The following is a 22942-nucleotide window of genomic DNA, read 5'->3' on the forward strand; positions in this document are numbered from 1 at the left end:
GAGTTTTTCCCTTTCCAAAGAAATCAGAGCAAAAAGTCAATCTCTTCTTCAAGTCCATATCCCAAGTTTACTGATTACTTTGACAGGATTTATTCCTCTGTACTTGCTCACAAGTGTGAGCAAGATCTAGAGAAAGAAGGAAATGAACTGTTAATTTGTTCAGAAATCTTCCTCCACCCTTATCAAGAGAGCCTATCCCTGCTTCAACCTGTTGATTAAGGTAACCTGTCCCTCCCTACAGGGAGTTGTTAATCATGCCCCCTTCATGCCCAGATCACTCTTCCTTGGCCCTTCCAGCCTACCTGTTTCCCACCTTTTAACCTATCCATCCATCATTTCTGGGGTCTAGTCACTTACCAGGAGGGAGAGAGATAGGGAAGGAAGCAGGAGAATAAAGGAAGCCAAGGACATATAAAAAGGCATAATGCCCTCACTTCTGGGAATAATGAAACACCAGCTATTGCCCCCTTCTCTTTCCTGGGAGAAGTCTAGGTTACCCTTATTAAAAAATAAACCCTGCTTTATATGCTTGCCTCAGCCTGCTTCTCTAATGTTATACTTCAACATGTGAGGAAGCAGGACTTGTCATTGTTTACTGGGGGTATCAAAGTGACATATATGAAGTTCTTGGCTTACTTGGTTAAAGGTACTTAGTTAATGAGTTTACTTGGATTACTTATGAAATAAAGGGAATATTTAATTATTGGGTGAACAAAGCATGTAAAAATATATAAATAACCAAAGCACTATTAAGTTCAGTAGATTAGTTATGTTTTTTCCTAATATTGATTATATGAAATATATATATATATATTAGTACTTGTTTCAGGAAGAAAATGGGGAAGAGTAAGTATTAAATAATGTAATCGACTAAATGAACATTTTGTGATATTCCAAAAGGTATTTTAAAAACACCAAAAATTATCCCAGGTAAATTTCCAGTGTATATCTGTATAAATTATGTATTGACATTCATTTTATAAATGCTTTTGCAACTTACATAGTTTACTTCTCATAACAATTAATTGAACACTTTAATACAAATGAGCACAACTTTACTTATCATCCTGACTATGCCTAATTATTTAAAAATATACATAGTTTTGAGCTTGTCTGTAAAAAAATGTCCATCAACTTTTAATACAAATTTAAAATGTGAGACATTAATTTATAATATATAATTAAAATATTTGAATGGATATTGAAATTTCAATGATTAATTTTGTCTGTTTTCTACTTACTTATATAAGTAACTAAGTAAACAATATTGTATTCTTTAACTTTGTATTGCATAGAACTTTGTATAAATTTGGCTTAGTCCATCCAAGGTCAGGCCAACGTTAAAAGTGTGTAAGCTTGCTCTTATACAAAACAATAAATCATGATGTTCTATAAGCTCTATTATAATTCTTTCTGGGGTTGTGCTATCAAACTTAGTTCCAACATGAAGAACAAATGATTCAGTATAAACATAATTTTTTTTACAATTACCTAGAGCATTATGGACAGGACTATGATTTTTTTAACATGAATTTGACACAAACAAGTGAGGATTAATGAGAAAAATTGTTAAGTCTTCATTGATGGGCTCTTCAGGAAATTTAGAATTTCCTATAGAAGTCAGCTAATGAAAATTCACCTTTGCTAGTTCTATGATAATTGAAAAAGTACATCTATTTGATAAAATTCAAGAAGTTATTAGAGATAATACTGCATTGAATGATTTTTTAGAAGAGTAATTTTAGAACACAAAAGGAAATTCACATGGTCAAATATTTATATAACTCAGAATAGATATACAATATTTTTAAAGAGAAGTACATGACAACAATTTTGATATTTTATATCATTTATAATATAACAAATGTTACAAATTTTACCTTACAATTCCCTCTATGAATATTTGATGTCATGTATTCTTATATGTTGGTGTACTTGAGTCCTGCAGGGGAGACAAAAAAGAAAAAAATATGAAAACATGCACATGTATGTGTGTGTCACTACAAGTAAAACATTATTGCCAGGCCTGGTGGTGCACACCTGCAATCCCAATGACTCAAAAGGATGAGACAGAGGATTGCAAGTTCAGAGCCAGCCTCAACAACTTAGAGAGGCCTTAAGCAATGTAGCAAGACCAGGTCTCATAGTAAAAAACAAACAAACAAAAAGGGCGGCTGGGCATGTGGCTTAGTTGTTAAGCACCACCTTCCCAGGTTCAATCCCTGATACCAAATATATATTATATTATATATTATGAATAACTGGGGTGAGATGGTAAATATACTTTGTAAAAGTTTGAAAGGTTTTAAAATCTAGATTTATTTTTTAAGGGAATGGACTTTTAATTTTTTTAATTTATTTTTATTGTTTCATGGCACAGACTTTTGAGACAGAAACCACAGAATTTCATCTGAGTTGGTACTTGTTCAGTTTTGAGTAGTCCAGTTATTTTCTCTGAATCTTTGTTCTTTTAACTGATTAGCATGAAAAGTGCCCCTTGTACAGCTTGAGTACTAACTTTAGTGTTCCATACTTTGGAAAACCTAGCCAGGCCCCAACAAAGCTCAATATCATAATATAAATTATCTTTAGTAATTTCAAATAACATAATAATGATCTTAAATCCGTTTTTAAGATCATTACTATTAATAAATTTAGAGTGATTCTGATGTCAATAAACCACACATTTTGAAATGAATGGGATATTGAAGATCACTGTAGAAATCAATTAAATTTTAAATTGTAGAATAAAATATTGTATGTATAACAGATACTATAAATCAGTAAGTACATTATTCTAGAGTTGAGACAATTAGACATTTGACAAATTAAATAAAATGTCTTCAATATTTTATAATATATGAAACACAATTTCAGCTGGATTGAAGTGTTAACATTGAAAAGCCATGAAACTAAGAGGTATGATCTCAGGGCTAATGAAGACCTTTCAAAACTAAAAGCCAAAGACATGAGAATTTTTTTTCCCCTTGATCTTCTTAGCAAAAATCAGCATAACATGTTCTCAGTTTAAAAGGTATTGTTTTATGATGGCCATTTCCTAAAATGTGAAAAAGAACATTATAATGGTCAAACAGATCCCTAAAGCACATTGGGAATAAATCAACAGGACAGATTATCATCCAACCATGATTGGAGTATCTACAATATGCCAAACATAAGGGCTGGGGATGTGGCTCAAGTGGTAGCGTGCTCGCCTGGCATGTGTGCGGCCTGGGTTCGATCCTCAGCACCACATACAAACAAAGATATTGTGTCTGCCTATAACTAAAAAATAAATATTAACATTCTCTCTCTCTCTCCCTTTCTCACTTTCTCTTTTAAAAAAAAAAATATGCCAAACATAATTTTTACTGGGGATACAACAGTGGAACAAAGAGATAACAGCATCTACCTGAAGATACAAAGTTTGGGGAGGTGAAAAGAGGAGAGGAGACCCAAGTATACATACAAATGGCAAATATCCATTTTATGTAGTATCATCCTAAATGATATAAAGAAATTTAAAATAGATGGGATTAAGGAATATGATTGTTCAAACAATTAGAAATGTCAAGATAGGTGATTTTGTCATCAAGGTGGAAAAAGGGAGCTGGAAAAACATTTGGTAAAGTACTGAGTTGGAAACTTAAGAACTATGCTCAGGAAGGTCCAGGGAAAGAGAAATGATAATCATCGCGACAGGAAAACTAGAGACAGTGTGTGATGTTCTGTAAGTGCTGTGAAGAGGAATAAATCTGTCGCAGCTTGGTGTTTTCTATATCTGTCTATTGCAAGTTTAATTTCAGGAACTCCTGATAGAAAGGGTTTGGATGCGCTGTCATCATGAACTAGCATCAATCATTACTGATATGACATACTCTGTCACTCATGTAGAAACAAGATTGTTGGTGAGCAGCAATAGTTTCCAAGAAGTAATGTTACAGATTGAGATATTTGACTATTCTACTAAACAGAAACCCACATGTAAGAATGGAGGAACAATTTGTATGTAGCATCTATTTCCTGCTAGTGTAAATTTAGGTCCAAACCAAATGAGGTTAATAGCATATGAGTTATCTATCTCTGCTCCATTGCTGGAACAGAATAAGCTGCTCCCTAACAGAAGCTCACACTAATGCACAGCTCTGATTGTAACACAGGCTGTCAATTTAACTATTTAAAATACAGAAAGAGAAAATTAATTTGATAATTGTTCTGAAGTAGTGGAAACAAGTCTGTTCATCAGAAACTGTCCTCAGGGAACAAACAGCCCCATTTCCTGTGTTATATACCTTTATTCAAAAACAATGGAACAACTCAGTCAAACACTTCCTGGAGAGGATTTGTAGTTTATTCTTATTGAGAAACATATTTCACTTTCACTTGAAGTCACACTTTCTTGTCACTACTTCAGCAATTTCTGGGTACTTAATATTTTAAAATGCAGCAATTATTTTAGAGAATATTTTCACAGTATTCATTTGCACTTCTGAGTTCCTGGAAGAATAAAATGTACATTCATAACTAGAGAAGGAAGAAGGAATATGTTGGAAAATATATATGTAGTTGCTTAAATGTATTCTCAGTTATTATATAGGTCACTGTTTCAAAGCTATTCATGTTACAGTGAATTCCACTTCATTTCAGTTCATTCTCCAATGTAGTCTTATTACACATTCACAGTAACTAATGTTTTCGCAAGTTGTCCAGAAAGAAGAAAAACAACAACAAAAATATGTGGCAGCATAATAAACTATCTTAGGATTCTTTGCTACAATTTGTAGTTGTGGTTTTAATATCAGGTCAATTCAATGTAAGAGTTCATAATTGTATTTTAATCCTTTTGAATTTCTCAGTCATAGAACCAATCAATAAGGGGGATCAACTATACATATGTACATATGTATGTATATATATATATATACTTATATATGGGCACACACAGAGATTTCAGTTAATGTAAGCTCTTCTTCCAAAGTGAAGTCCCCTTCTCAGGAAAACTCAAATTCAAAAATCATTTTCTCATCAGTAATTTATTTAATACATGAACCATCTTTACTAAGCCCTTGGTTTTAGTCAGCATCCAATAATTTAAATGGAAGGACAAATCCACCATGTGAAATATTAGAATAATATATAATGTTAAAATTGCACATAGACTTAGATATTTTAATTTGAATACTTCATTTAGCTTCTAAATTAAAACTTATAACATTATATTGGGTCAGCAGAAATCTCCTAAGTAATTCATGAACAAATTAACTAGGGCACTCATTAGTATAATTGCTTTTAGCTCTTTTCAAATACAATTCCCAAACTCTATGATATGAATATTTGAGATTATTATTATTGCCATAATATATGCCCAATATCATATTTATTTGGCAGAAAAAAAGGATCAAGTCTACTATACTATGAAACGTATAGCCAATAGGTTAATATTGGCTTATTTGTGTTCAGAGCACTAGTGTAAGCAAGTCTTAGTGATGAAGCAAAACACTGGGTATTTTGTCCTTGAGGTTGCCATAAGGTCAGTCCTAGATGAAATGTTGATTTTAGATGATAAAATTCTGAGCCGATAGCATAGGTAAACCTTACCTAAACTCCTGATCCATGGAAACTTTGGGATGACTTGTTACCAACAGACAAAATGAATACACATTATGATATCTGAAAATAGAGTACTGTTGCATAAAAACACCTTGGGTGGGGTAAGGAGGGAGATGAGTGACTTTGGAATCAGAAAGTTGGTAAAGCCTGGAAAGAGTTTAAGACACTTGCAAAAAACCTTAAATACCCTAGGGCAGACTGTTTAAAAACTATTTAGAATATATTGACAGCGAAGGATCTGAAGGAAGTAAGGAATGTTACTAAGAACTAGAAGAAGGGATATAAACTCATGAGAAACCTAAGCAAAACATTGACATAAGATTGATGGGAATATACAGTTGTATGCCAAACATATAATAAGGTTGCCTGCTTTTTTCACTAGCTTATGCTAAAATGTGAGATGAGAGATAAATTAAAGATAATGATAAAACATTAAAGTGAATGATTTGAAAAATAATCGGCCTCACTAAGTAGTCCAAGATACCCTTCAAATATGGCAGCTGAAATTACAACAGAGGGGAGAAAGGATGATGCAATTGTATAACTTTTAGCCAAAAACTTAGAAAAATCCAGAAATTGTGACTTAATCACAGTATTTCCCTTTTAGGAGATTAAAGGTATGCTTTACAAATTTTCTTAACCAATAACCATGAGGAAACTTCTAGAACTTGAAAGGCAATGAAAAAAAAAATCCAACATTTCAGAACTGTTATGGACCAGTTACTCTTTTTTGTTTCCCATCTTTCCAGTTTTTGTACCAGAAACTTTGTAACTATGGTCCTACAGCTGTTCCATCATTGTCAATTGGGAGAGTTGGAAGCTAGAAGTTTGCTTCCTTTAGTTCTTCCTTTGGATGAACACTTGTGTCTCACGAGCTCTACTTACTGGATTATATCCAGGCTTTTCATTATGTGTGGATTTGACTTACATTTTAGACATCAAGTTGATGAGATTTTGAGGAACTTCTGAACTTTAATTTGAAATTCTAATGAGAGGAGACTCTAGAAGGAGGCAAATATATTTCACCTTTCTTCTGAATGACTTAAATAGTTCTGAATCAGAGGGTGGCAGATTCCCACATCTGTGATATAGAACCTATGTAATCATCTTCCCTTGAGTGTGTTAAAAAATCTAAGTATATGATGGGATACTGTCTGTGATGATGCTATATAAGTGTGATGTTATGTAAGATGTCATCATGGTAGATTGATTCCTAAGGCTTTACAGAACTAAGATGGTATAGTCATGCATGACTCAATCACTAGGATGCATTCCGAGAAATGCATTCTTGGGTAGTTTTGTCATAGAAACATAATAGAATATACTTACACATATCTAGATGGTACAGTTTACAACAAACCTAGACCACATGGTGTGAAATCATAGATTGTACACATATATGGTATATATGCATGTATGTAAACACAAGATTAAATCAAACACAAAGGGAAATTCTGTTATTAGAAGATGCATTAACCAAAAGATGAATAAGACTAACACCAGTGTTACATGAGGACTTTTGATTATAGTAACCTTGCTTTTTCTAAGTAGAAGGATATTCTTAATGGAAAAAAAATCATAGTTATATTAAATATCTAAATGAATTACATAATCATTCATTATCAAGTATTATGTTGTATACATAATTGTATGTGCTAGAGTTTATGTGACTAACAGTGCAATAGGTTTGTTCACTCCAGAATCATCAAAAAAGTTTGAGCAGTGCATTGTGCTATGATGTCATGATGGGTTACAAGTGACCAAGTGTTGAAAACTTCCCTTTATCTTTGGGAATTCCATAATGTATGCATTTTTTCCTGACAAAAACATTGTTATCTTTCATGTCTATATTGGTCAAGACCTGAGGATACTTCTACAGGGTGGAAGAGACCACTGGATAATGCCAGCAAGGTGAGGAATGAAGTTTCATAACTGCAAAAAACTAAGTCATTTTCAAAAATGTTTTGAATTGTAGAAAACCTTGATCCTATAAAATACAAGATAACAAATGGATGCTGTTATAATCCTGTAAGTATGTGATAATTTTTACATAGAAATTAATAATTTGGATATCAACTTCAAAATGATATTAGGAAGAAATAAATTCCTAGTTTAACTAGTTGGCATAGAAAGATATAAATGCATTTTTAATGTTATTCTCAATTTTTTAATATTTTATTTTAAGGAAGGTAATAATTATCAGTAGAAAATTTTTAATCACTTTATATATTCTCAAATGTGTATTTCACATTAAAAAAGTGGAAAATACAAATTTAGAAGGACAACACAAAGGTTTTGAAACACACAGAGCCACTTCAAGTTACAAATAAGACCATGTTTCTTTTTTTTTTCTTTTTTTTTTTTTAAAGAGAGAGTGAGAGACAGTGAGAGAGAGGGGGAGAGAGAGAGAATTTTTAATATTTATTTTTTAGTATTTGGCGGACACAACATCTTTGTTGGTATGTGGTGCTGCGGATCGAACCCGGGCCGCATGCATGCCAGGCGAGCGCACTACCGCTTGAGCCACATCCCCAGCCCAAGACCATGTTTCTTAAGAAATACTTTCATGGTCTATTTGCATTGACTACAAATGTATGATCATTGCTCATCCATTTCTTTAGCTCTTGGAATAAAATATGGATTCTAAGTATTCTATAAATAAGGACTGCTGAAGTAAAATTGTCATACTCTGTGTTAATTTGGTTTTGTACTTCCAACATAAAAGTGATAAAACAGCCCCTTTTGACTGAATTACATTGGAAGTCATGAGCAACACAACTCCACTACATAATATAATTAGGAGTGCAATGAATAAATAATCCACTGCTCCTTGAAACAAGGTGCTGTTCGTTCATTAATGGGAGGGTCATTTGTAAGCCAATTTTGTTATTACCATGAAATGACATTGTTGTTAAATTGTGATAAAGAGGAAATGATAAATTGGGTAAGAATTTTAATGGTCGTTATCTTCATTAGTTAATGAGATGTGCTAATTATATTCTTAAATGACAGTGATTTAGTGTCCCTGGCATAAAGGTCCACAGAGCAATAACTAGGCCAATCCCTTTCAGTTTGTTTTTACAGTGTAGGAAGAGATATAATAACTGAGAGTCCAAATATGGTGATTACGTTATATAAAAAATTCATTAAAGAGCATCCCTAAATTCTGCGGTTATGCCAGGTTTTGTGTTGTTTATCCATACAATATATTTGCATAAAATTTAAAATACTTAGAATGTGACACAGAAAATTTCAGTAAGGCAATGTGGTCCCTAGATCACTGGTGATCCTAAGATACTATCAGTAAAAATGTGATGTCAAAATAATTTTTGTAAAAATTAAAAGATGCATTTTCTACTTTCACTAGTTGACAATGATAGTGGAAAAAACAATGGTGTGTAAAAAATAATTGTGCTTTTCTTTCATCTATCTCGCAACGTAGACATATATCAAAATATCACTTGTGCCCTTAAAATATACACAATGAGTCTTAGTACAACTTATAGAGGAATAAAATTATGTCATGTCCTGTTCAATGAATGGAGCTAGAGATCATCATGCTGAGTGAAATAATCCAGACTCAGAAAGTTAAGGTCAAATGTTTTCTCTTATATACAGAAGCTAGAAATAAATAAGAAGTCTAAAAAGTTGGGAAATCTCATGAAAATTGAAGGGGAAATAGGGCACTAGATAAAGGGGAAGAAGAGGGAGGAGAGAAAGAAGGATAGCAACAATACAACAAAATTCACCAAAATATTTCATGTGCATGAATTACATATCACAATGAATTTTACGTTTTTGTATAGCTATCATGCACCAATTCAAAAAGAAATCAATATAAAACATTAGCTTGCTAAATAAAGAAACACAATTATTATTTTTCAGTTAAAACAAATAATGTATTAAAAATACTGCCACCTAAGTGTATAAATCAAGGAAATGACTCTAAACCACAGAAAAGAATGGAGAAAAAAATAAGTTAGTTTGTTCTTGATAAATAACAAATTATATATAATAGAGGAAATATACATGAAACATGCTATGAAATGACATGATCATCCTCAGGAAAGATGTGTAGTTGACATGTTGTGATGACATTTGTGCTAATCTAACTCTTTTATCATGAAATATAATTTCACTTGTCACAAAGTCAAAAAAGAAAAACTGTGGTTATAGTGTTGTAGAAAGCAAACCTAAATATGGAAACAGATTCAAAAACTCACATCCATTAAGCTACAAGCCAGACTTTAAAAATATTTCCAAAACAAAACCAAAGCCTGTTTTTAATCGTGTTTTTTTTTCATTTCTTCCTTTTTAAATTTTTTCAGTAGATATTTTTTGAATTGTGAAACAAAGGGAACTTGCCATTTCAAGGAATACCACTGATTGCACTTCTGTGAATTGTGATAATCAATATTTTTAATAAATCTAAAAATATTGGAAAATTTGTATCTTTCCCTTAAGTTTGCTAGGTTTCCAATATTTAGATATATTAATGATAAAACATTTGATGATGTCAGCAATTGGAGTTATTTATAATGAAATATGTCAATATTTGAAAGATATGTGAATCTCAGTGAATAAATACTTTCAAGAGATCAATGAATGATTTTCAAAAGCATGGACAGATAAAACATTTAGTCAAAGCATAAGGATGAACAATGGATTTCAATGAGCAGAATATGAAGAATTCAGTAATGTCGTTTTAGATAATGTTTGGCAAACGTCCTTAACAAAAATGTCCAAAAATGTTGAATTTTGGTATAGAATCAAAAAGGAAAAAAAAAAAAGTTCAATTATCTGAAAAAGAATTTAAAATACCTCACTTTTCACTCTGAGTTAGACATTTTCTTATACTTAATTAAGCAATATATCACAAGTTTTGAAATATGGAATTGATATGAATATTCTTATCTATTAATCCAGAAGACAGACATTAGAAAGATTTGCAAATGTAGGAAAAAAATACATAGTTTTGATTTTTGGTCCCATAAAATGTTTGAGAAAATACTTATGTCAATATATTATGCTTATTATTTTTAAAGCTAATGTACATTAAAATCATAGTTATTATTTATAATATAGACAATTTTAAGATACACAAATCATGTGTGTTAAAGATCTTTGATCCTTGAAACATTTTAGGATTCTAAATTTGCCTCAAGAAGAAAATTGTAAGAAAACCACTGCTCATGGTAAAATAATGTCAGTAATTATATTGGACAAATTGATGCAAAAAATGTAATAGGTCAAAGAACATAATTATGGATATGCTGTTAATCTACATGAGCACTAACTTGAGTTCAACTCTGAAAGCTACAAATTATCAGAAATACAATAAGATTTATTTTATTTTTTGATTCACTAATATCTCTACCATATTGGAAAGGATGTTTGCTATGCATCAGTGTGTGGAGAACAATGATATATGAATGGTGTTTTGCATTTTTGTTGTATTCTTATGTTAGAGTCTGTAAACAAGTCAAAATAACACCTGGCATTTTGCCAGGGGAATGTTAGAATTCGTAAACAAGTCTGGATGGTGCCTGGCAAAATGCCAGAGGGAGTGGTTTGAGAAGTAACAAAAGTGAGCCATTAAGTGTGGAGATTCCTTATTGGTTGACTATTATGCTAATTAAGATAAGCTGTGCAAAATGTATAAATACCTCTGTTGCCCTACAATAAATGGCTCCTACTCCTTCTGTATCAACACACACAAGTTATTCATCACCCCCCAGTTATTTTGCTGCAGCTGGACTGCGGCATTCTTATGTCTTTAATTTTTTCTCTTCATATTCTTCCTCTCTCTTGTCTATTTTCTTTATGTTTTCCAACTAACAGCCAATCTCTGTCAGCTCCTCTACCACTCTTCTGTGAATTTTTACTTATAGCTTCTCTCTTCCTCCCATGAAAATATTGTGTACTACCCTACCTCTGTTCTGCCATCCACCATTTGAAACTGTAAACCATTTTAACAAATTTTCTATTTGTAGTATACATAGTTATTGAGCTCATCATTTCGGTTTAATGTGAGAAAGCAGTACATACCATAGTAGGAGTTATTAGGTTTGAGCCTATGTATTGTCTGCAAGAGTGCTGTTGATATTGGTCGCACAATTAAAGAGGAGGTGCTGAAAACCTCCATGGACACTATAGGCCTACAGGGTAGAATTTATGCTGCCTTAAATTCATACTTCTAGTTGGGAAAACACACTAACCATGTGAAAAAAAAAAAGAGAATATAGAGCCCCAAAACAAATAAAGATGCTTCAACAACAGAAGTCACTGATTACACAGTAGAAGAAATGTCCAAGAAGGAGTTAAGATTATACATAGTTAAATTGATATGTGAAGTAAAGAATAGTATAAGGAGTAAATCAAAGGAAAAATACAGGAAGTGAAAGATCAATTTAATAAATAGAGATTGTTAAAAAAAAAACAGAGATACTTGAAATGAATAAAACAGTAAACCAGATTATAAATTCAGTAGAAAGCATCACCAGCAGACTAGACCACTTGGAAGACAGAACCTCACACAATGAAGACAAAATAAGTAATCTTGAAAGTAGAGTTGACCATGCAGAGAAGATGATAAGAATCCATGAAGAGAACATCCCAAAATGATGGGATAATATGAAAAAAACAAATTTAAGAGTTATTGGAATAAATGAAGGAGCAAAGATACAAACCAAAGGAATTTTCAATGATATAATACCAGAAAAATTCCCAAACCTAAAGAAAGGAATGGAAAATCAAATACAAGATGCTTATAGGACCCCAAATACACAAAATTACAGCAGACTCATACCAAGACACATTATAATGAGAGTGACCAACACAGAAAATAAAGATAAAATCTTAAAGACTGTGAGAGAAAAAAATCAAATTATGTACAGGGGAAACGAATTCGGATCTCAACTGATTTCTCAACCCAGACTCTCAAAACTAGGACATCCTGGAATGATACATTTTAAGCTCTGAAAGAAAATGGATGGCAACCAAGAATTTGATATCCAGCAAAATTAAGTTTCAGATTTTAAGATGAAACTAAATCCTTCCATTATAAACAAAAATTAAAAGAATTCACAACTAAAAAGCCTACACTACAGAACATTCTCAACAAAATATTCTACGAGGATGACGTGAAAAAAAGAAAGTGAAAACCAGCAAAGGGAGGATTTACACTAAAGTGACATTCAACCAAATGAGAAACTAAGACAAATCAAAAATCAGAAATAAATCAAAATGACAGGGAATACAAATCATATCTCAATAATAACCTTGAATGATAACAGAATAAACTTATCAATCAAAAGGCATAGATTGGCAGATCAAATTAAAAATCAAGACCCAAGAGTTTTCAAGAGACTCACCTCATGAGCAAAGACCTCCACAGGCTACAGGTGAAAAGATGGAAAAAACTTATCACCCATATGGATTGCGTAAACAAGCAGGGGTTTCCATTCTCATCTCAGATAAAGTAGACTTCAAACCAAAGTTAATCAGAAGAGACAAAGAAGGACATTTCATACTTCTTAAGGGAAGTATATATAAGCAGAGCATAGAAATTATAAATATTTATGCCCCAAACAATGGATCATCTATGTACATTAAACAATCCTTTCTCTATTTCATGATTCAGATATACCACAACACAATAATACTGGGTGACTTTAACACACCTATTTCACTACTGAACAGATATTCCAAAGAAAAGACAAATAAGAAAACTATAGAACTAAATAAATACAATCAATAATTTAGACTGAAGAAAAAATATAGAATATTTCATCCATCAACAAGCAAATATACTTTCATCTCAGCAGCACATGACTCCTTCTCTAAAATAGATCATATCTTATGCCACAAAGCACCTCTTAGTAAATACAAAAAAAAAGACATGCCCCGCATTCTCTAAGACCTCAAAAGAATGAAATAAAAAATCAACAATAAAATAAAAAAATACAAGCTACTATAACAAATGGAGATGAAATAATACACTATTAAATGTTGAAAGGATAGTAGAGGAAATCAAGGATGAAATAAAAAAAATTATTTGTGTTAAATGAGAACACTGATACAACATATCAAAATCTCTGTGACAATAAGAGGGCATTACTAAGATGAAAGTTTATTGTATTGAGCACATTCATTAAGAGACTAAAAAAGTCAATAAATAAGTGAGCTAACACTACATCTCAAAGCCCTATAAAGAGAAGAACAAATCAACACCAAAAGCAGTAGAAGTCAGGAAATAATTAAAATCAGAACTCAAATCAAGAAATCAAAACAAAAGAAACAACTGAAAAAATTGACAAAACAAAAAGTTAGTTATTCGAAAAAATAAATTAAGTAGATAAACCTGTGGGCATGCTGACAAAGAGAAAAAGAGATAAAACTCTAATTAATGAAATACAAGATGAAGAAGGAAATATAACAATGGACATCTCTGAAATACAGAAAATAACTAGAATCTATTTTGAAAATTTATATTCCAATAAAATACAAAATATCAAATATATCAATGAATTTCTGGAGACATATGACCTACCCAAAGTGAATGAGGAGGTCATACATTATTTAAACAGATTAATTTCAAATAATGAAATAGAAAACTCCATCGAAGCCTATAAACGAAGAAAAGTCCAGGACCAGATTGATTTTCTCAGCTAAGTTCTACAAGACTTTCAAAGAAGAATTAACACCAATACTCCTTAAAGTATTCCATGAAATAGAAATGGGGAAATCCTTTCCAAATTCATTCTAGAAGGCTAATTTCAAAATCAGACAAAGACACTTCAAAGAAAGAAAACTTTCAGCCAATATCCCTGATAAACATAGATGCAAAAATTCTCAATAAAATTCTGGGAAATCGAGTACAAAAACATATTAAATAATCATGCACCACAATCAAGTGGGTTTCATTCCAGGGATGCAGGGTTGGTTCAACCTACAAAAGTTAATAAACATAATTTCATAGTGATAGATTAAAAACAAAAATCATATGATCATCTCAATAGATGCTGAAAAAACATTTGACAAAATACAGCACATCTTCATGTCCAAAACATTAGAAGAACTAGGGACAGTAGAAATATAAGTTAATATTGTAAAAGCTATATGTACTAAGCCTCAAATCAGCATCATTCTAAATGGAGAAAAATTATAAACATTCCCTCCAAAAACGGGAACAAGAATGTCCTCTTTCTCCATTTCTATTCAACATCATCCTTGAAACTCTAGCCAGAGCAATTAGAAAAGATAACAATTAAATGTATACAAATAGGTAAAGAAGAACTCAAACTATCCCCATTTGCTGATGTTATTATTCTATATCTAGAAGATCCCTCCCCCAAAAAAAAGTTCCACCAGGAAACTTCTAGAATAAATGAATTCAGAAAATGGCAGAATATAAAATCAACAAACATAAATCAAACACGTTCCTATACGTCATCAATGAATCCACTGAAAGAGTAATTAGGAAAACTACCTCATTCACAATAGCCTCAAACAAACAAACAAATAAACAAACACCTGGGAATCAATCTAACAAAAGAAGTGAAAGACCTATACAATGAAAACTACAGAAAGAAATTGAAGAAAACCTCAGGAAATGGAAAGATCTCCAATGCTCCTCTAAAGGCAGAGTTAATACTGTCAAAATAGCCATATGACCTAAAGCATTATACATATTTAATGCAATTCCTATCAAAATCCAAATGGCACTCTTCATACAATTAGAAAAAGCAATCATAAAATTTATTTGGAAAGATAAGAGGCTCCTAATAGGTAAAGCAATATTTAGCAAGAAAAGTGAAGCAGAAGGCATCCTAATACCAGACCTTAAACTATTCTACAGAGCTATAGTAAAACAAACAAACAAACAAAAAAAACCATGGTAATGCCACCAAAATACACTTATAGACCAATGGTACAGAATAGAGAACACAGAGACAAACCCACATAAATAAGTTTGTGTCATTGTAGACAAAGGTGCCAATAACATTCACTGGAGAAAAGATAGCCTATTCAACAAATGGTTCTGGCAAACTGGAAATCCATATGTAGCAAAATGAAATTAAACCTCTATCTATCACCTTGCACAAAAATCAGCTCAAAGTGGATCAAAGACATAGGCAGTAGAACAGAGACCCTGCTCCTAATAGAAGAAAAAATATGCCTGAATTTTCACAATGTTGGTCTAGGATCTAACTTCCGTAACAAGATTGATAAAGTGAAAGAAGTAAAATCAAGAAATCAATAAATGAGATTCATTAAAATTAAAAAGATTCTTCTCAGCAAAAGAAACAATAATATGAGAAGAGAGCCTACAGTCTGGGAGAAAATCTTTACCACATGCACCTCTGAAAAAGCATTAATCTCTAGGATATATAAAGAACTCAAAAAACTTAACACCAAAAATAAATAAATAAATAAATAAACAAACAAACAAGCAAGCCAATCAATAAATGGGCTAAGAAACTGAACTGACACTTCACAGAAAAAGAAATATAATTGATCAACAAATATATGAAAATGTGTTCAACATCTCTAGCAATTAGAGAAGTGCAAATCAAAACTACTCTAAGATTTTATGTCACTCCAATCAGAATGGTAATCATCAAGAATATGGTCAACAATAAATGTTGGCAAGGATGTGGGGAAAAGGTACACTCATACATTGCTGGTGGGACTTCAAATTGGAGCACCCACTATGGAAAGCAGTATGGAGATTCCTTAGAACACATTGAATGGAACCACTATTTGACCCAGCTATGCCACTACTTGGTTTATACCAAAAGGACTTAAAATCAGCATACTACAGTAATGCAACCACATAAATGATTATAGAAGCTCAATTCATAATAGCTAAACTATAGAACCAACCTAGGTGTCCTTCAATAGATGAATGAATAAAGAAAATGTGATATATATACTCAGGAATACTACCAGTTTTAGAGAAGAGAGAAATTGTGGTATTTGCCAGTAAATGGGTGGGGTTGGAGAATATCATGCTAAGTGAAATAAACCCAAACTGAAAAAACCAAAGGCCAAATGCTTTTTCTCATATGTGGATGCTATTTCACAATAAGGTTTGGGTCCCTAGAGAAAAGTAGAATTGCCTTAGATTAGGTAGAGGGAATTGAAGGGAGGAAATGGGAGGGGATGTGGGGATAGGAAAGATAGTAGAATGAAACAGACATTTTTAATTTATGTTTATATGTGACTGCATGGTCAATATGATTCTACAACATGTATACTCAGACAAATGAGAAATGATATCCCATCTATGTGTATCAAAGTGCATAAATGCATTCTACTGTCATGTATAACTAATTAAAACAAGTTAAAAATAATTAAAAAGAAAAGAAATATGGTGATTATTTAGAAACATGGAAGACTAAAATGTATTAAACTCTTTTTTAGAAGTTGATAACCTGTGATTAGTAGGAACAAATTCTGATTTGATATGTCCAATTAATTTTGACTCTGAAAACCCTGACTCTACATCAGGATAAGGACAATCCAGGGTATTTATAATTAAAATTTTAAAATAATTTTTAAATTTTATATCAAAAATAGTTTAAATTAATGCCTTTGTAATTAAAAATGAATAAATTTGATAAGATGTGGATATTATTTATGTTTGAATACTGTTTTTGCTTATACTCTTATACTGTATAAGCAATATTAATGATTTAGTTTTTGAAATTAGAAAAACATTTTCAGTAATATTTATTATTAAAGCATTTATTAATAGATGAAATGTAACTAAATAAAATATAATATGCAAGGAAAAATAAGTTTTTTATGCAGAATACTTCTTATGTTATTTTCAGCATTAGAAGTACAAATATATTTGATTCTTTTAAATTTAACATAAAGATTACTATAGTGGCTCTATGTGCACAATAAAAAGTTAGAACAATATAGAAAACATCCAGATTCCTTTCCTACAAATACCACAGTTAGATTCCACAGAAAAAAATTCAAATAGTGCCAAAATGTTAAAATATTGAAGGCACCCACATATTAATAAGGATGTACTTGGGCCATCAGGTCTCTGAAGACAAAACAGAGGGTCTTTTCATGGGGAGAAGTCAAATAGGAAAAAACAAGTAGACTGAGCCAAAAGTAAGCAAGAGAGAAAGCAACAACAACTACAACAACCACACACACACACACACACACACACACACACACACAGTGGAACTTAAAGGGTTATTGTTTCAGAATACTGTTATAATAAAATTAGTAAAATTCCTCCTTTAAGATCATAAGTAGGAAAATAGAAACTAAAAAAATCCCTCAACTTGTCATTAAACTTTGTAACAACAAACATACCAAATTCAGAATATGAGTGGTGACATTGTTCATTAAATTGAATGTCAAATATCATATTTTTAAATTATAACAATATAAGCAGAAATCATTCTTTAGCTACATGGAAAATTTTTCATATTGAATCTTAATGTTACAGTTGATAACTCATTAGAATAGACTCACATAAATTACATGAGTAAAAATAAATTTAAAAATAGAAGAGTACTGATCAAAAATTGTTTGTTGTGTTGCTAAATGAATACCATAAGAAATAGATTTCAGGCATAAAAAAAATTATTCCTTGAGATTAGAAAAACAATTATCTTGTGATTTAATTAAAGAACGTTCACAAAATAATTATTAAAAATTCCAATATAAAAATGATGGTTTTACATTGCTGATACCTAAAAACAAGAAAATTAAATAGTGTGGTATTTTATTTTTCGCCAAAGCTTATTAAAATTTCAATACATTTGTTAATTATTTGATGGGATTCCACAAACTTTAAAGTGGAGATGGCTTCTGCAAGCCACCACTGAAATGTAGGAGCATATGCAGCCTTCAAATATGGTTAAAACACACTTAATCCAGAACAATAGAGTAAGAGAAACTTTCCCCACAAAGGAAGGTAACTATTAAACTTCTCTAGTTATTTCAATACAGGATTGATATGGGAAGACAAGTAGATTGGTCAAACAAAACAAAACCTGAAAAAAAAATGCAAGGATATGTGCATACCTGATGTATGACAGGTACTTTTCAATGTGAAGAACTTTTTAACAAATATCGTATTGATAGCTAACTAATCTTATAGGAAGTAATATTGTACTTTTTTGCATAGCAAAAAACGGACCCAGAAGGAATATATGATTATCTGTGAAAAAAGTCTTTAGAAAACAAAGTAAGGTAATATATTCATGCATTTGAAGTAAAATTTGTATGTATATCACAGTGTCACAAAGACTGAAAAAATATAAAAAAATTATGACTGGAATTTAAAATTTTGTTTAGCACAATTAAGTACTAAGAAAATGAATACCAACTCTCATTTATGGATGGTATTTTAAAAACATAACTTACAATGTACCAATAAGCCTTAATTATAAGAGAAAAAAAACTTTGCAAATCACTAGGGAAGAAAAAGTCTTAGTCTTGGTACTAAAGTGACAGAGGTAGAGACAGCAATTCCTAATAAAGCAAACAGTTTTTCTAAAAATATATTAACTATTATTCTTTAGTATTAGTTCAATTTAACATGCAATACAAACAAAAAATTAATTTTATTAATATTTATAAAAACGTGAACAATCATCTAATACCATTTTACTAATGTTTATAAAAATATCCATTTGTACTTTGTTTATAAATAATATTATACAATTTATTTATTTATTTATCCATTCATTTTTATTTTTATTTTACTTTTTGGATTTACTCCAGAAAGACCCTTCCATATATTCACCAAGATAGAAAAAAGAAAGGGAGGGAATATTCAATGTGTTCATCCAATGTAATATATTTTTTCTAATGTGGTGGAATTATATAATGCAATTCTATCCACACAAGCAAAAATGAATAAATTACAGCTACCTTCACTGACATTATTAATCTAAGGAGGAAAAGTCATTAAGTAAAATATATCATACCAATTTCTTAAATTTATCAGATGAAAAAGTGAAGATTTCCATTACTTTTAATCCCATCAGATAAAAATAAGGAAATTATTGGCACCAAATTCAGCTCAATGATAAAACAGTGTAAGAGGGAAGGTCATGAGTTAAGAGGGATTTAGGGAGATGCAGCTCTTTGGTGAGCAGACAAATTACCACTTTACTATTGTTTATTCATTATGGATTTTAAAAGTAATCATTTGTATAATTTAAAAATTATTATGGTTTAGATATATATTGCCCTCAAAAGTTCATGTATAAGACAAATACAAGAAGGTTAAGAGATGAAATGATTGGGTTAAGAGAACCTTAAACTAATCAGTACATTAACACCTCCCTGCCCCCCTAGGGATTAAGAGTATGGCAACTGTAGGGTGTGTCAGGAGAAGGTGGGTTACTGACCTCTTGCCTTTGGGTTTATCTTTTGTTGGTGGTGAGAGGAACTCTAGCTCTCTCTCAGTTTCCTCATGGATGTTCTCAGTAGCTCTCATCCAACACACTTTCATGCCAGGATGTTCTGTGTACCTCAGGCCTCCAGGAATGAGTTGGCCAACCATGGACTGAGACATCTTATTACATGAGCAATTAAAATACTTTTCTGCTCTAAAATCTTTCAAGTATTTTGATTACAGCAGTGAAAAAGATGACTAAAATAATAAAGTAAAACCAAGGAGTGGATGAATTATCTAGATTTATGCATATGTCTATTCTCTATGAATAATTTTATGATGGTGCTATAATAATATGCTAGCACTTCTCACTCTCTAATGTAAGACTTCTAAAAACATGACAAGATCTCAAGAATTACAGGTTCCTTCCTTAGCAGAGAACACTGCATTGATTGTATTTTCAATGTGAAAAACAGTACTGCCTACATTCCCTTCTTCTTCTCCTCCTCCTCCTCCTCCTTCTCTTCCTTCTTGTCCTCCTCCTCTTTTTCCTCCTCCTTTTCCCCCTCCTCCTTTTCCTCCTCCTACTCCTCCTCCTCCTTCTTCTTTTCATTTTTTTAAATCAAATACCTATTATCTACAAGAGGAAAATTTCATTGAGGAATAAACATGAATGAAGTAATGTTTTAAACATATGTATTCAAAATCAGTTCATGGTGTTCTCTGTGAAAATTTCTCAGGTCTTAAAATTTATTAAAATTCCCAAGTAATTTGGTCAAACAAACTCATTTTTTCAGTAGAAATGAGGTAACTGAAATAACAAACATTAAATAGGACAAAATTTATGCCAGCTTTTAGAGAAATACACTAGTGATATTGACCGAGATGACTTTTTAAACCAATTTTCTATTTTCTATAAGTCTAAAGAACATGAAAATGAACCATGAGTGTATTCTATTAGATTTTTCCTTTATGTCATATTTTTACCCCTGGCTATTCAATGAAAATGTACTGCTGGAAAAATTAAATGTCCTGAAGGAAAATAAGACATATTTTTTGCTCTACTAATTGCATAACCAAAATAAATATATGATATTTATGATCATGGCATTTAATTCTTTAAAAAATTCTCCCCAAATTGATGATTTTTAAAAATTATAGGCATTCTCTTTCCTCCAGTTCTTTCCTTTTTTCCTCTTTGTTATTTTGCAAATATATCAGTTGGATTTCAGATGTAATCCCTGTGTTTACTACAAATTTTACTGTTTTCTTAGTGTTTTTCTTGTATCTACCAATATAAAACAATACACATGCTGGTTCACATGTAGGAAAAGAGAACTTACTATGTTCATCAGATATGAGCATTTCATTGCTTAAGCCTGACTGAGGACAAGGTTATAGTTGTTTTAACGTTCTTTTCCTAAATAAAAAGCATGAACAAATAAGATATATAATAAGTTGTATATTGATCCTATTGATAAAATGTAGTCATTAAATTATATTACTTAATCTAAATATTTGGTTTTTTATAAAAGAAGATTTAACAGAAATGCAGAACTCATGAAAGCACAGTCCATTAAAATGATGCTCTATAATACATTCACTATTAATTTAATATAATGTGAGTTTCCTTTGATATTAAGAGAAATAATCCTTTCTTAAGATATGATAATCCTCCAGTTAAAATGTTGAAACCAAACAATCAACACTCAATGAAATATCAAATATTGCCTATGAAAATACTGATATTTTTGAGCTATTTTCTAATTTTCATATTAAGTCTTTTGAGGGTCCTTAATCAAAAAGTGCTTTAAATTATCCAAAAGAGTAAAAATTTTGAATATAATCGTGTCTCTTTCATGATTACAAATCATGAAATATAATATAATATATATTATATAATATATATATAATATAATATATCAGCAAATGATTATATCATAAATGCCTTTAAAAAGCAAACCAGATGTTAAATATGAAAACACTTAACAGTAGACACATCAGAGCTATCAAACTTATTGACCCCTTTAACTATGGTATTTCTAGAATACTAATAGTGAGCTTTATTACATCATGTGAAACCAGCCATTGGAGGTGTGTCTCTTTTAAGTTGATTATGTAAAATTTAAAAAAACAGAGATAAATGCCAAAATGTTAAATATTATAAAATAGGAAGATTATGTTAGATAAATGAATAGTTTGTAAACCAAATTTATTATTAAATAACTTAATATTGAAACACACACTAATTAGGTCTATTTTGGAATTTCAAAATATTGTTTATTAAAAATGGGTGGCTTTAGAGCGACACAAAAATGGTGTTGATATGATAGACTTGAGGGTATTGATATGCTAAGCATGTATGTGAACTGAGATATTCAGCAGGCTGAGTTTAAATTCTCCATCTCATAGATAAGCAAATCTATTGGCATATCTAGGTTTCCTGAGAATGATTTTCTGACATACAAAGAAAGACTGGAAAAAAGTAAGAATGGTTTCAGGATGTCTGAAAGTGTCACAAGACTTGAAAACAGCATTAGGATAACTCAGCAAAGACAAATGAATGTCATCATCTGGAATTTAAGAAGATACAGCATCAGCAATTCACTTTTGACTAATGTGACTTAGAAATTAAATTTATTTCATTGTTCTTTCTTAATACATACGCTTTTTTCTTTACCCATTTCCCCTATTTTAGTGATGATATTTCTCTAAAAACATGATTATTTTGTTTATATACAAAAAGGGGTTATCACTAATAGTATGATATTTCTAATAGTGGAGACAAATTCTAAGGAATATACAATAAACTGTGTTCTTCTTTTATTAATGTGAACAGTATTTTGCATTGTGAAAAGAAAACCCAAACACCCTAGACAAACTATCTACTTAGGAGCAGAAACACAGTTTGCACTTGCCGGGATGTAAACTGTTTCTGTTTAACAGACA

At 31.1% G+C, this 22942-nt stretch overlaps 1 protein-coding gene across 5 annotated transcripts in view; it reads right to left on the reverse strand.

Annotated features, from left to right (window-relative positions):
• Window positions 1–22942, reverse strand: part of Cdh18 (cadherin 18) — a 903781-nt gene that overhangs the window by 638913 nt on the left and 241926 nt on the right. For all 5 annotated transcript variants that reach the window (XM_078016885.1, XM_078016863.1, XM_078016854.1 and 2 more), the window contains exon 2: window positions 1881–1942. The gene's annotated coding sequence lies outside the window, so the exon portion shown is untranslated. The remainder of the gene's footprint in view (window positions 1–1880; window positions 1943–22942) is intronic.

This window comes from Ictidomys tridecemlineatus, chromosome 1 (genome assembly GCF_052094955.1).
Source record: "Ictidomys tridecemlineatus isolate mIctTri1 chromosome 1, mIctTri1.hap1, whole genome shotgun sequence".
NCBI lineage: Eukaryota > Metazoa > Chordata > Mammalia > Rodentia > Sciuridae > Ictidomys > Ictidomys tridecemlineatus.